General features: G+C 35.7%; 1 protein-coding gene across 2 annotated transcripts in view; it reads right to left on the reverse strand.

Annotated features, from left to right (window-relative positions):
* Window positions 1-15,439, reverse strand: part of miple2 (midkine and pleiotrophin 2) — a 231,366-nt gene that overhangs the window by 196,309 nt on the left and 19,618 nt on the right. For both annotated transcript variants that reach the window (XR_011397080.1, XR_011397081.1), the window contains exons 3-4: window positions 4,362-4,781; window positions 310-447 (exon numbers count right to left, since the gene is read on the reverse strand). The gene's annotated coding sequence lies outside the window, so the exon portion shown is untranslated. The remainder of the gene's footprint in view (window positions 1-309; window positions 448-4,361; window positions 4,782-15,439) is intronic.

Here is a 15,439-nt window from a genome sequence, read left to right on the forward strand (position 1 = left end):
CTGCAAGTAATGGCGTGCCGGCTGATAACTTTTGTGGGCATGTATGTGTGTGTGTTTTCGTTTTCATATTTGTGGGTGTGTGCGTTTTAGTATTCCCTGCTTTTGAGCTTTGCTTTTTGGTGTCGCCGATCGCATTTGTGAAATTGCACTGCATAGTGGCGAAAGCCATTTGCCAAAAGTTATTGCCTACATTTAGGCGTAAACGATGTTATTCTGGCCAATTTTAATATGCAAGCGCAATTTCTATAGTAAATTTTTAAAATCCATGTTGCTTTTGTTGTACATTTTTTATTTGCCCATTTCGCTTACCTTTTTTGCATTTCTTTTGTATGGTTCGCGTTTGATCGCATGCCGGATCGCCCTTCTTCAATGTCAACGTTCGTGAGCGTGTGTTGGTTTTCTGGTCACATTCGGTCCATGGATTTTTGCCATAACGACAGGAGAGACCTGTGAATGAGAAAACATAAATTTAGTGAGAAATATTTTTAATGTCTTGAATGCGAAATAAACCTTTATTCTTAAAAAAATTTGCGTCTAAGATAAAATTATATATAAACATTACTTTTTATTAAGCAAAGCTTCATACTTGATTTTTTAGGTAGTCATTTATGAATCGTTGAAATTGTTGCAAAAGTGTCTTGAAGAGTCTCTTCAGACGAGCCGTCCATCCACCTCTGTTGGATGACGATAACGTTTTGGTTAATGTTTTGGGTATGAAGTGTGTCAATGATTTGTACTAAAAGAACAAGAAAAGAACAGCCAGGAGCTAAGTTCGGCTCTATTCGAACCGAGCCTTGCCAACAACGCGTCGCCTTGGTGAGTAACCAAAGCCTTACCTTGTCATGGAGCTCTGGCGCGGCGGAACTTTGTGTTGAACAACGTTTTATTAAACGCGATAGCTCGTTTCAGTGAGCCGATGGTGGTAGGAATTAGAGGTATGCAACAACTACAACGAATCCAACACAGGAACATAATTCATCTCATTAGCAAACCGAAAATTCAGCTTCATAGATGCCCTGTCAGCAGAAGAACGTTCGCTATTTGAGGAGCATGCCAGGTATATTGACATAATCTCGAGGGCGTGGGGTCTCAAGCAAACTCTACAACAATCCCTTCTAGCAAGTTAAGTCGCTTAAAATCGGGTGGAACACAACAAGTAAGTACCTGGGGTGAGAGCAAAAAAAAAAAAAAAAGACGAAAGGAAGTCTGCCCCCCTTTACAGCTAGCACTTGGCATATTTGGTGGTTCTAAGGATCCTAAATGGTAACTGAGGCACCTCCAAGAATAAAAATTCCCAGGAGAGGCTAAGAAGATTTCTCTGGACAATAACAGAAAGTGTAATCCTGAAGTAATTCCTGCGACAGAGAGGTTAATACCACGTCCGTGACATTGCGGAGTAGCGGTAATAATCGTCCAAAAACTACAACCTTGGCTGATAGTCGAAGTACCGAGAGTGCGATGGCTCATAGTGCACTAGGCCAAGCTGCACAGGGCCCACCCAACTAAAAGAGGCAAAAGAGAAGGCTGTCGCTTAAGCAAATATTCCCTCCAAAAGCTCCCAGATGGTAGAAGGTCAACGAGAGTATATTGAAACCCTCAAAGGCATTCGGAGAAAAATTTACCGCTAGTTGTCGCTGCGATCGTGTTATCTCTAATAATAATATAAGATTTTTTCTAAATTTACTTTGCAGTTGGTCTTCATTTAGTTTACCACTGTGTGCTTTATATTAGGATCACCAACTAATAGTTGTTATAGCATGTCTTACTCTAACGAATTGTGTTGCCGTCTTCGCAGATATTTCTATATTTTCGAAAGCATTTTGTCTCCATGTAATGGCAAGTGTTGTAGTTTGGAACAATAGTGATGTTCCAGACCATGCTGCTTAAAATATTTTCATGTGTTATTTAAATGGTGTTTGCTTTTATAGAATAGTTGTTGCCCTAGCTTATATCAAACATAAGTTGTATTATTATAATCCTAGGAGAAGAAGAACAGTAGGCTCATTTTGGAATTGGGTAATATAAAAATAACGAGCTGGTTTTTTCATTTTCATAATAGATTAATAGATACACTTGTCCTGTATGATTTTAATGTTGCTGAGCTGCTTCTATTTGTAGTGATTTAACTGATGTTATCCGACAAAATACAGAAGATTTATGTGAAATCCCTAAACGCCAGATCAAAACTCAACAATCCGACATAGCAGAACATATTTGGAGAAATACCTATAAATTTCTATGCTAGAAGGATTTCTTTACGTATGAAAGGCTTGCTTCGAACCAAGAAACACATGCTATCAAATATTTGGTTAAGGGTAAGGGTTTGAAGATGTAATTAGTCAACTCATTTAAACCGAATTAAATTCATTGTAAAATAAATCAAAACACCGCTGTGCGCTCACGCCTAAAGTTCATAAAATTAAAATGTAATGTTTTTCTTAATTACATAATGGAAATGTTATGTTAGGTCGTTAAGCATTTTCATTCCACACAAACGAATTCGAGGCGAAAGCAATTTAAACATGTCAGCTAATAATCGTTAAACCATTGAAAAAGTGCCATCCAACTACACCAAAAAAAAAAAAAACTCAATTAAATTAATTTGTAATTAAAACGACTGACAGCCATTAAAATAAGCGCGATTAATCAAATTACAATTTAAGTGTCGTTAGCGCACAAAACCTGCCAAAAAAGACAGGAAAAATGAGAAAAAATTAAAAAGTGAGAGTGCAAAGGCAGCGCGTATAGACGTAATGATGTTGGCTGACTCAATGGTCAGAGAAGTTAGTAGACCAAAGAGACTTTCTGTTATTAGCACCGTCACAACATTATAATCAATCTTTCGAATTTAAACAGAGAGAAGAAAGCAATCAGTGGTAAGTGCGAAAATAACAGTATTAATTTCGGAACAACTAAAGTCGTACTTAAGACCGGAGACAGTGGTAAGATGTGAAATTATAAGAAAATAATTCAATGCGCCTAAAAGTAGATTTCAATAATAAGTACTTCGATAATTGGATTGTTGAGTGTGGCGGAAGGAAATTAAGGCCAATGTAATCGACGTGCTTAACTGCTTTCGGCAATGTGTTATGAATGCGGAGGATTATGCTGTCGACGCACAATTACCGTTGGAATTTTGAATATATTGTATTTGATAAATGATGCTCCAATTTCTGTACCACAATAAGATATCTTTCGCAATTAAAAATCTTTAAGAGAAGGGTTCCATACAACTAAGATCGTAATGGCAAAACACATTCATCAAATATTTCTAAGAAATGCTGTTGAATCGCAATGAAATTGGAATGAGAGAAAAATCTACGAGCCAAATCAAAGGTATCTTAAATAGGTAGTGATCTCCATACTAATACATACATAAGGATGTTCTGAGAGTAATTGTCCAAGTATGTTCTACCAATAGAGTTAACACTGCAAAAACTAACCTAATTATTAGATTAGAAATATTATTTGATTAAAATTAATATGGTAAAACCTTGGAAATTCATGACTCGTTCCGAAACTAAATTCGGAGCTTAGAGTGATGTGACCTAGAGACGCTGTGTGTTTAGATGGTTATAAATTTGCAGGATTCTTTGAAATCTTTTGAGCGTACGTAACGTATTTCAAAATATTATTTAAAAAAAATGTATTTGAGTTAACCTGGGAAATTCAGCTATACGCGTTGCAAAATATTTGCTGAAATTAAACATCAGATTCAGAGGCTCTGATTCCTCTGATTCATTCCTAATCAAGTAAAAACTTAAAACTTGACTATTTTACCTGGGGGCGACTTTTCCTCTGCTCGCTTACTGACCAGGGATATGGGGACGAGGAGAAGTCGCTGCGGAAAAAGCACATTGAGATTTTTCACGGATGAGTTGAATATAGAAGGGAAGGTTGGAGAGAAGTTTTCTATACCTGGGGCATCTTTGCCCCGCTCACATCGGAGTGGGAATGAGTTGAATTTCCGTTGTCTTGTGGCCTAGTGTTGGACCTGTAACCCTCCCGAGTGTGTTGGTCGACGACCAGCTTCTGTGCGACTGTGAGATCTTTTCGATTTGGAGTAGAACGCAGAAATTACCTACTCTTAGCTATTTTCATCTTGAGGTTAAAACATTTTAACATGTCTTTTGACGGCTGCCGTTCCAAGCTGTCAAAATTAGATCAGTGTTTGGATCGACCTATTAACCTTACCTAACCTATTTTAACTAAATTGTAATTAATAACAATAAAGAATATTTGTATTGGTATAAAACTGATGGATGCAGTTAACTTAAGATGTTTGGTCCCCTCATTAAAACTTCCTTCTTAAAACCATGAATAGATCAATTAAATTAAATGCTTCTTTAAAACCGACTCACCATCACTCTTTGTGCCGCGTTCGTTACGTATCAAAATCTCATGATCGTCTTCCTCCCAAATTTCGCCCGGTGTAGCCGTGGTCGGTTGTGTCTGTTCGGCGACTGGCAACGCCAATGGCGTCTCCTGCACCTCTGTCGTGGCGCACACGGTGGCTGGTATTAGCGCCAGTGTTGCCACACAAACGCCAATCGACAGCGCAATTAAATGGCAACTTCGCATTTTGTGCTCAATAAAGTGCTCGCGTGCTCGGGTGTGTGTGCTTTGCTGGATGTATGAGTGCACGGTGCTGCGCGATGATGAAGTGCGTGAGGGCAGACGTTTGGCAGTCGTGTCGTGTGTGCCTTATTTGCTGTGCTTGTTGTTATTGTGGCTGCTGCTGCTGCTACCTTTGTTCTATATTAACAGTTATAATGCTTTACCTGTAAATAGAGAAGAGACAAAGGCATATTTAAATGATGGCTTTTGTGCGAAATAATAAGGGGTCAGAGATGGAATTCTAAGGAAGCTTGAACTGTCTGTGGTCGCCTGAGGCGTTTTGTGCGCTGCAGTGGCGTGAGTGTAAAGGTAGAGAGGTAAATATAGAGAGATAGCGGCACAAATTAATGTTACTGCTGTCAACTAGATTTACATTCGCATGTCTGTGTCGCTTCATTTCACGCTCTGACGCTCAAGCTATCTGCGTGTCTGTCGGTATCTTTGCCTAGTGGCACCGTCACGATGATACGATGTTAGCCTGATTGATGTGCGCATCGTGGTTTCTGTCATACAGCTGTCAGTTGGTTGACAGGCCTCAGCTGGCATTAACAATTTTTTACTGCTATTGACGGCAGCGAGTGAGTGTAATGATGTAGAGAATATGGTAGTGAAAATAACTTTATCAGTGATTAAATTTTAATAAATATTGCATTTAAAATGTTGAAATATTTGACTATTACAATGTCCAAATGACATTAGGAAAACACTTATTATTCGTTAAAATATTGATCCGATTTTTATCTTAATTTTGATTGCTCGGTTTGAATGGCAGTATAGTATATCTTATCCGATCAAAACAATATGTTTGGAAATTATACCGTTGTTTCAGACAATAATTCTTGCTAAATTTGGTCAGAGATATCTTCTCAAATAAAAAAGTTTTCCATACAAAAACTTGAGTTTGATCGAACAGTTTGTATGGCGGCTATATTCAATAGTAGTCCGATATCGACAGTTCCGTCATATGAGCAGCTTATTTGAGAAAAAAGAATATGTGGAAAGTTTCAGATTGATATCTCAAAACTAAGGGACTAAGTCAAGGTTATCAAAATTTGTATGCATAGCAAATAGTCTAGTCAAAAATTAATTCCAGATCTGTTTTTTTAGTACAATTAGAACTGCTATGAGAGAAAATAATTTATCTAGGTAGAAATTTAGCGAGAAGTGCTGAATTCCGATGCAGAATACTGTTCCAAACGTAAACAATACTCGTGAGACTTAGGTTAGGTTAAATTTCTGCTACTCGAGGAGGTGGTCACTTGGAGTACTATATATAGTCGTTTCTGAAGTCTTAAAATAGAACTCCTGCATTCAGATCTTTTAAGTTGACAAAGCGATTTGAGGTCGTTACAAATCTGCTTAAATATTTTAGTTCTATTCTCACCAGCTTAGTGGGATGTCAGAAAGTGTGAGCTCCTGAGTGCTTAAGTCTTGATCTCACAAAAGCGAGACAGTCAAGAAGGAAGTGTTGTGATGTTTATATCTTGTTTTCTCGCAAACAGCTTCCACAACTGGCATCCTGTAAGGTTCTCAACTTTACCGCATGGACACCGATAGAACAATGGCCAGTTATAATTCCTTCAACTACGGGAAGACAACGTTTACTGAAGGCGAAGAACTTACTGAACCTCTTGCGATTCACCTGGGACCAAACGGCTCTACCCATAGCGCAAGAACTAATGATAGAGTCCAGCTCTCGCCAAGCTACCGCGAAACCCAGCTATTCGGTTAGCGTGTCTTTCATTGCCAGCTCGTCAGCTTTGCAGTTACCTGTAATTCCGGTGTGGACTGACATCTATACCACTTTTATCACAAGATATATTGATGCCATTCATAGTGAGATTAGGATTTTCTTAACTCAGCTCAAGGCTAGTATCCCGCTTTGGTATCAGATTGCATAATCACTTATGTAAATACGGCGGCACCTTATTGCCACCAACCACGTAGTAGTCAGGAAGCCTGAAACTGGAGTTGATAGATAGTTCTTTACAGTATACCCATCCATCAACTTTCGCCTCAACATTTGACCCACCCCTAAAGAAGCTCATAAGACTTGATGCAGCAGAAAAATTAGTGTCTTCCTATTTGTCCAAAGAAAAGAGAACATTTCATTTCAGACAAGGGGGCTATAATTGGTACTCCCATCTGATCTTGAAAGAACAGAACTTTTTGATGATAATTGATTTGAGTGAAGATTATTTGGAGTTCATAGGTTAAGCGATTTTGTTTTATGATGATATGGCTCAACTGTAAAACTATTTCCGGAGGTGTGTATGGGAGTTCATAGTGGAATCATCGAATTTTTCTATTGCATAAGCACTTCATATTTTTTCTTTTTCGGTAATTTAATGGGTGTTCCGAATAGGCAATGAAAGGAATTTAAATATTTGATCCGCAGATAACTTCAGCGATAATATTAAGTGAAGTTTGAATGATTTCAAATGAGTAAGCGCCCACAAATTCAATATTGGTCAATACTTTTTCTGAAAGTTCCATGGAAAAATACATTTATGTATCCATATATATATGATTGTATATCTGCATATTATTTAAATAGTTTTTCATCGAAAACCCATTTTTCACATACATATGTATTCGTGTAAAGCATGAAAGCCTATTGGTTTGAGTACTCATTTGCATTTTAAATGAATGAGGTTTCTCATATTAATTTATGCATATTTGTGGTTTCGAATTTAATTATTTGCTGCATTGCACACGCCTTGTGTGGATAAGTGCATGCCGAATACATGAGACCACGAAAAAATCTGTGTTTCCGATGATGACCCAGAGGGAAAAGTTTATTAGTGGAATGAATGTATGTGGATTAATTTTAGAAGGTATACACATATAATGGGCTTTTTTTGCTATGCTAAGACTTAAAGGGTGGCGAATCGAACCAACAGCTCGTATAATCCGAAAAACTAGGCTTCGATAATTAAAAAGAGGTGAGAAATTAACACACCCTCTTGTGTTAATTTTATCTAGAGAAGTTTGTTGTTGCTTTCCTCACTAAACTTGTTAACAAGAGCGCAGAGCACTGCGTTTGAGAGAGAGCAGAGCTTCAGTTTGCATAGAGTAGTGGCGAATCGAACATAACTGGTTTGAAATGCTGAATGTATTTGTAAGAATGTTTTGAGTTGATGTATTCGGTTGCCAAACGTTTAAACGGGTTTTTCTCGAAACGCTGTGTTAGAGTCAGAGAGAAAAGTTTCTCCGATCAAAATCAATCACCGATTATATAATTATTAGAGAACATTGAATCCTGTATGTGTACATTGCTTTTATTTACTTAGTAAAAAAATTCTCTTCGAAAAAATGCACAAAAAAATATCGCATTTTTTAGACCTGCAAGACGTTTCTTGAGTTTTTTTTTCAATAAAAAATGTTCACCTAAATATTTTTGCACGAAAAGGGAAATGAAAAATATTTCAGTAAAAATTTTCGCGTTTATCAGACTTGGAAGGGGTTTCTTGATTGACTAGAATTTTTTTTTTTTATTTACCAAATCAAACAAATTCCAGTAAAAATTTTCTTCATACATAAAATATATAATATTTTATTGGCAATATTCCTACTGGCTCACTTAACGCACATATCGTTTCGCGCTTAATTTTATGTTTGCATAAGTGGCATATGAATAAATATTTGGCCATTAATTTTCAGCCTATGTCTGTTGTTGCTTTTGCGCGTAATTAGTGCGCATTTAAAAAAATATACATATGTGTATTTAATGAAATTCATATAGGTATATACATTTTTTTTGGTGCACTTGATTTTACCGTTAACACACTCGACACGTTCTGCTACGGTTTTGCTCATTTCCGCTACATTTAAGCACAAACGCATCCACATAAAAAAAAAACAAATTTTCAGTATTAAAAAAAAATTGTTTTTGTATTATTAATATATTTTTTGTTTTTATTCAATGAATATTCACATTCTGTTGTGGTTGTGCGTTTAATTTAATTTATTGTTACCATTTTTTATGTCGAAATTCTCCATAGATAATAGCAGCTGTTTATTTATTCCTTAAACAAATGTTGTAGTGAAATTATAATAAATTTACTTCAAAAAAAATATATATATTTGATTGGAAAACTCAATATTTGCTCAAACAATTATTCATTTGCGCTATTGTGCGTGCTGGCCTGTGCTCTTTATTAAATTGAAGTGGCTGAATTGACAATTGAAGTTTTTAAGGTTAACCAAACAATTTATTACAATAAAAAATGCATATGGGGAAAAAATTTAAATTCAAAAATAAAAAAAGTGCAAAAAAAAAAATTAAATAAAAAATTATAATAAATTAAGTTTGACGAAATGTTACATTTGACATATAGTTTAAAGTTGTAATGTTTTTTCTGGCATATTGAGATTTTTTATATGTGAGCCTAGTAACGGTATTAATTTTTCATTTCGTACACGTATCTATCAAATTTAGGTTAAATTAGAAATCAAAGCATAATTTTTCTATAAAACTATATAAACGTATAACTTTCCTCAATACACTTATGCTTCAACTTTCTCATTTCTCATTGCTGTCCTTCCAATGTCCAATGTTTATACTCAACATATAGCTTGTGGTTAGTTTTTCAATATAATTTTTTAGAAAATCAGAAATGTGGTTTAGCTAAACCCTAATGATTGTTTTAGTTTCGAGGAAGTACGTATCAGTCATCAGTATGACTGTTTCCAGATGTGCCGTTTCCAACAGAAGGTGTTTGGACACGAAGCACTTGCAAACAAATAGTTGCCTGTTTTTTTTTTTTGGAAAAACTGTAGATGTCGCAACCATACTTCTAGAAAAACTCAAAACAGGAAATTCTGAGTGATACACAAACATTTGTTTGCCACTTGTCTTTCCAGAAATCAGGAAAACCAACCGTCCAAAACATCAATTTATTGAGTTATCCACCCTAAAGTTTTGACTAGGCACCAAATGACTTATTCTTTATTCCGGTATGTAAAAGTTAAACTAGAAATCAACATTTTTCGATACCTCTAGCGTCGGTTGATGCGTTCAGAACACATGTTTTGGAAATACCTCAATCAGAGTGGCAAAAGTGCTTCGAAAATTGGTTGAAACGTATGCAAAAGTGTATGGATCCTAATGGAGAATATTTTGAAATTTTCGATGCTTAATATTTGTTTTTCTTCGCTAATCCCGAAATATTAAGTGCAACCCTCGTATATGACCGTAAATGTAATTTAATTTTAATTTATATGTGCGGTTAATTTCAAAAGTAATTATTGACTAGAAACTTGGTCGTCAATTCAATTACGAAGAAGCTAAAATTTCTGAAGAAAAACTGTCATTTCTAGATTTATATTTTTTATTTTGGTAATGCAATCAAAACTCCTCGAATTTTATAAAATTATAATTTTTCTAGATACTGAAATATTTTTAAATATTTACTGATAAGTTAAACGTGTGGGCGCATATTTCATCTGCGAATCGCTGCTAAATTGCCACAAACCCGATCCATATCTGAAATAGATGGTGACAGATGGTGGGTCGCTTATGACCGCTACAAGCAAAAAGGGTTGTAGTAGAAACGTGAGGAGACGGCGCAAACAGTGGCTAAGCCAGGATTGACTGTTAGAAAAAGTTTGCTGTTTTTTTGGTGGGATTAGCAGAGAATCATATACTAGCAGCTACATTCCTACGGTAAAAGTCTTAATTTGGACCTTCTGTACTGCCAACAATTGGAACATCTGAAGGAGCCAATCGCCCAGAGCTTCCAGTTTTGGACAATAAGTAAAGAATTGTGATGCATCGGGATCACGCCACGTCATACACATCAATAGTGACTCGCCGGAGTCACCGCGAGCTTGCTTGAGTGATTCGTATGCATCCAACTTGTAGTCCAGAACTTGCATCAGAGATTACTATCAGCTGCTGTCTATGATGATAGGTTGAAATTCGCCGCAACATAGGTTTATGAATATCGACTGCCCCAATTTTTTGCCAGTTGGAACGGTGGTTTCTTTGAAAGTGGCATTATGGATATACCTTCAAAATGGCAGCAAGTTATCGAACATAATGCAGTACATATGACCTGGATAGTAACATTTTAACTATATAAACTACAATTTAATGCAAAATTAATAGATTTCTGCTTACTATACCTCATTTTTCTTTAGTAAAAATTGTATAATATGACACCTTTAGTTATGAATATGCTTACCTATTAATTGAAATAGCGGAACTGCTAACTGTTTCCCATTAATTTGCAACAAAATCTCTTTCGCTCTTTCCAAGTAAAACTTTTGCATAAAATTTCAAGTTAAAAACGTGTATTTCCCAGGAAAACACCTTTAACTATGAGAGGCAACCGGACTACAAGCAAATAAAAATATACAAAAACAAACACAACAACAAATAACACTATCAAGTATGCAAATTCATGTTAGCAGACGTGTAAGAGTATAATGAGAGAGGAAAGTGACGTCAAGATAACGAGCAGAGCTCATTTGCCGGTGCAGCGGCGTATGTATTGCAAGTGCAGCACGAATGTAGCAAGAGTACATAAACATAAACATATATGTATGTATATATAGTGCATATATATCTGTATATGTGGTATAAATATAAATTTGTAACGGTATTTGCCACCCATACGAGCCCATTGAAAGTCGGTGAGTGTTGTGCTACCGTATATGAGTACTCGGGGCGATGCTTGAGAATATGCGGCAACAACACGCACACATACAAATTTAATACACAAATATATATGTATATGTGAATAGAAATATGCAGCATTGCATAAATACATTTGGCAAACTGTGTGGCTTCCATGAATTTACACACACGCAAACATACACAAGTGCATAAGTAGCGGATATAGATGGCGCTCACGTACCTTGCCACACAGTCAAATGCAAATGAAACGTAGCGTGACGTTCTAGTGCATGATAAAGCTGTCGCGTCGCGTCGCATTTGCCACTATAGCGTGCAGTGCATGCTGGTGTATATATAAATATGTATATATATAAAAAATATGTTTATATATATATATATATATATGTATATTGCAGCTTCTGTAGTTGCTGTTGCCCATCAACGCCATTTCCGGCTGCTGCTGAAATTTTTTGTAAGCGAACTTAAGTAACACAAACACTTGCCAAGGCAACTTTACGTAAGATTTTCTTTGCTGAAATACCCAAATAAACTTGCATACAACATATTTTATTTAACTACAATGGAAATATACTTTATTGTTACAAGTTGCGTGTGGCAGCCGTCTTGGTGGTGGCACTGATTTTGTTCAAAATGTAAAGGAAGAAGCACTAGAAATGTAAAATGGCTGCTATTAAGTGCCAAGAGATACGAAAAATATAGCGATCTGCTTACTTCAAGCACTGACATACATTAACACACACATACGTATATGGTATACATAAGAAATTGTGCAATCATAACTCCGCTAATCATTTAATAAATCATTTTACATCTTGCACGCAGCTGCTACTATTATATTAGTGTCTCATTTAATATATCACGATGGACTTGGAAAAGAGGGCTTTACCAGCTGCTGGCAGCAAGGAGCGTGAGAAAATTTTAGAGAGCGATAGCTAGTATGCGCATTACTGGCTTCAAGAACCTCAAGCCACAGCATAGAAACCTTCTCTTCTCTTTTATAATTCAATTACAATTTCGGATAAATTTTTTTAAATTATCGCCAAATCCAAAAACAAGAAAAAATCATAACTTCGGTTGCACCTAAGCTATGGTATAATATACTTCACAAATACAAAAGATTCCTTGCAAGGGCTGCGATCGTTCAGTTTTTATGGCAGCTATATGCTATAGTGGTCCTATATCGGCCGTTCCGACAAATGAGCAGCTTCATGGTGAGGAAAAGACATGCGCTAAATTTCAGACCGATATCTCAAAAACTAGTTCGTACATATATATACAGACGGACAGACGGATAGACGGGCATACAGATAGTCAAGGCTTAATCGACTTAGCTTGTTACGCTGATCATTTATATATATGTATAGGGTCTTTAACGTATCTTTTCGGGCGTTAAATACATCGTGTCAAACTTAATATACCCTCTTCAGGGCATAAAAATGTAATTATAATAGAAAAATACAGATAATCATTGAAAGACTAGTCAAAATTTTCTTTATTGACAAAATGGGGGTTTCCACAAAAAAGGTGATTTTTGTACACCTAAGAGTGGCTTAAAAAATCGAAAATATTAAAAACTTATCCTTCCATCTCTACCTGACAAAAATACCTAAGAAGGTCATGTGAAAATTTTATATTAATCGGCTCTGCCCTTTCTTAGAAATTTTCTTCATCTTCTCTGAAAACAGTGTTTCGAGAAAAAAAAACCCTTTTAAAGCTTTAAAAGCCGGTTGCATTAAGATAAAATACAATACTTAGAAATACGCTGAAATCTACGAATATTTGCCGGATTAACCTAAAATTTACGAAGAATGTTGTCAAATATATGTACATACATTCGCGATATGTACTCATAAATTCGATAACGAAAATCGATTTTTTGAAATTAACAAGTGGATTCGACTTTGTTTTTTTGAAAGCGATACTCAAGATAGAATATTTCCAAGACGGTCGAGTTTAAGATGAATAACATATAGAAGATATTTTTGTTGAAAAAATAACAACCTCCTAGAAGAGTTTCGCTTGTCAGATCCACAGGTTTTTGAAGCAGAAGCAGACTATGTAATGCTAACAATAAATGAGCTCAACTGAACATAAACTGTTATAAAGGCCTCAGACAGTATTGCTAAAATTGTCTAAGTATTTTCTGCCCGGGATAAGTACAAAATCGAAGCCCTAGATGATCTTTGGAACTAGTCATATAATACACCTATAGCTTGCATAAATTGTCAGATAGACCAATCTCGGCGATAGCATCCTTAGATTACTCTCACGACTCAAATGAAAGTGGCCTGTTGGTAATCTCATGATTGTTTACTTGAAATCTGGACAGATTTTTACATAACTTTGAATATATTTTCGTCATCTCGGAATTGTTGGTTTTTGTTTTAATAAGGGATCTTATGGTTTATGATCAGTCTCAGTCAGTGTTGTTACAGAACGCAACAACGTCCATTTGACTTTTTCTTTGTGAAACATAGTCAATTTTTTAGCTCAAAATCGCGTCGAAACAAAGTTCTTAAAAATTAATTTTTTATTTTTTAATTGCACAGCTTTACATGTATGTACATTTTTTTTTTTTTTTTGCTTTTGGAACTTTTGCTTTTGCGATTTTTGCGATTGCCATGAGGTCGAAAATAATATACATATTTAAATTTAACATACAACGATCTATATAAATATATATACAAAAATATATACGTTTACAAAGTCACACATATGTAGGTATAACTAGCTTAAGCCACACTAAAAATCGCGTTTCATATGAAAAAACAAATTTGAATAAACTGCAAATCCGTGGAATGCTACTCAACGAAAACGCGCCAACTATTTCCGCTTCTGTTAGCAAAATACCAAACTCCTTTACACACACACATCTTCATGCATAAATAAAACATATTTATATGCAAACACAAGCGGCTTACAACCAGTTTTGTATGCAATTTGACTGCGCTTTGGCTACCGAGGCGCATGTCGGACGGGGCGTATGAGTGATGAAACTATTTGCAAACTTTATGCGCGTCACTTTTACATGTGCATACAACAACACAAACAACATGGCATACGCATATGCTTAGTTGCTTGCGCAAGCTTCGGCTTTTTCTTCGCTATGTTGCTACTAACGGTACTTATATTGGCTAACGGCACATTTTATGTGCTTCACTCACCGCTGCTGCGTTGTAAAACAACAACAAAAACAATGACGTTGATGTTGGCATTAGCGTATAAAGTTTGCGTTTTTTTCGCTGTGTATTTACAAAATGGCTGGAAATGTAACGGTGGATATATATATATATGTGTGTTGTTGGTATATACTTATGTAAATATGTATGGTGTGTATTTGGCATACAAGCCAGATATAAATGCACAAGTTTACTAAAGTTCTGAGAGGTGTTGAGTTGTTTTGTGTTGCTGTCTTGTTTCGAAATTCTGGTTGAATATGTAAAATGGTTTCTTTTGAGGCTTGTTAGAATCTTTGTTTAAAGTTTGGCTTTTAAGTTTAACCTTTAAACTGGCTGGAAAGCTTTAGTAGTGGTCCAAGCACATATGTCTGAAAAGTTGAAAGATTGTCTTCAAGTAATGTTAACACAGCTTGAAGAGGTCGTAATGATAGTACTCTAAAATATTAACTAATCCAGATATTTAACTTTAATAATTTAGAAAAATATTTTTTCATATTCTGTCTGTATTTCATGCCAATTTCGTGAACATAAGTCTTAAATTAAATAGTTTTCGATCCATGAACTTGATTTTTTCTTGGGTCAGCTTGTGTGGAAGTCATATGTTTTAGTGGCCTGATCTGAACAATATGTTCACTGACGGCAGAGCTTAATTAGATATCAATCCTTGCCAGATTTCGTACAAATATTGCGTCAAATAAAAAAGTTTTCTATACAAGAAGTTGATTTTGATCGATCAGTTTGTATATCAGCCGATATCGGCAGTTTCGGCAAATGAGCAGTTTCTTAGCGAGAAAAGGGCTTGTGCAAAATCTCGAGATCGATATCTCAGAAACTGAAGATGTAGAGACAGACAGACATAGCTAAATCGACGCATCTCGTCATCATTGATCATTTATCATATATGTATATACCTACTTTAAAGGGTCTCCAAAGTTTCCTTCTGGATGTATAAAAAGGGTATAAACTTCTCTTGTACTAATTCTCTTAAAAAGAATCTTAC

The sequence above is a fragment of the Bactrocera oleae genome, chromosome 6 (genome assembly GCF_042242935.1).
Source record: "Bactrocera oleae isolate idBacOlea1 chromosome 6, idBacOlea1, whole genome shotgun sequence".
Lineage (NCBI taxonomy): Eukaryota > Metazoa > Arthropoda > Insecta > Diptera > Tephritidae > Bactrocera > Bactrocera oleae.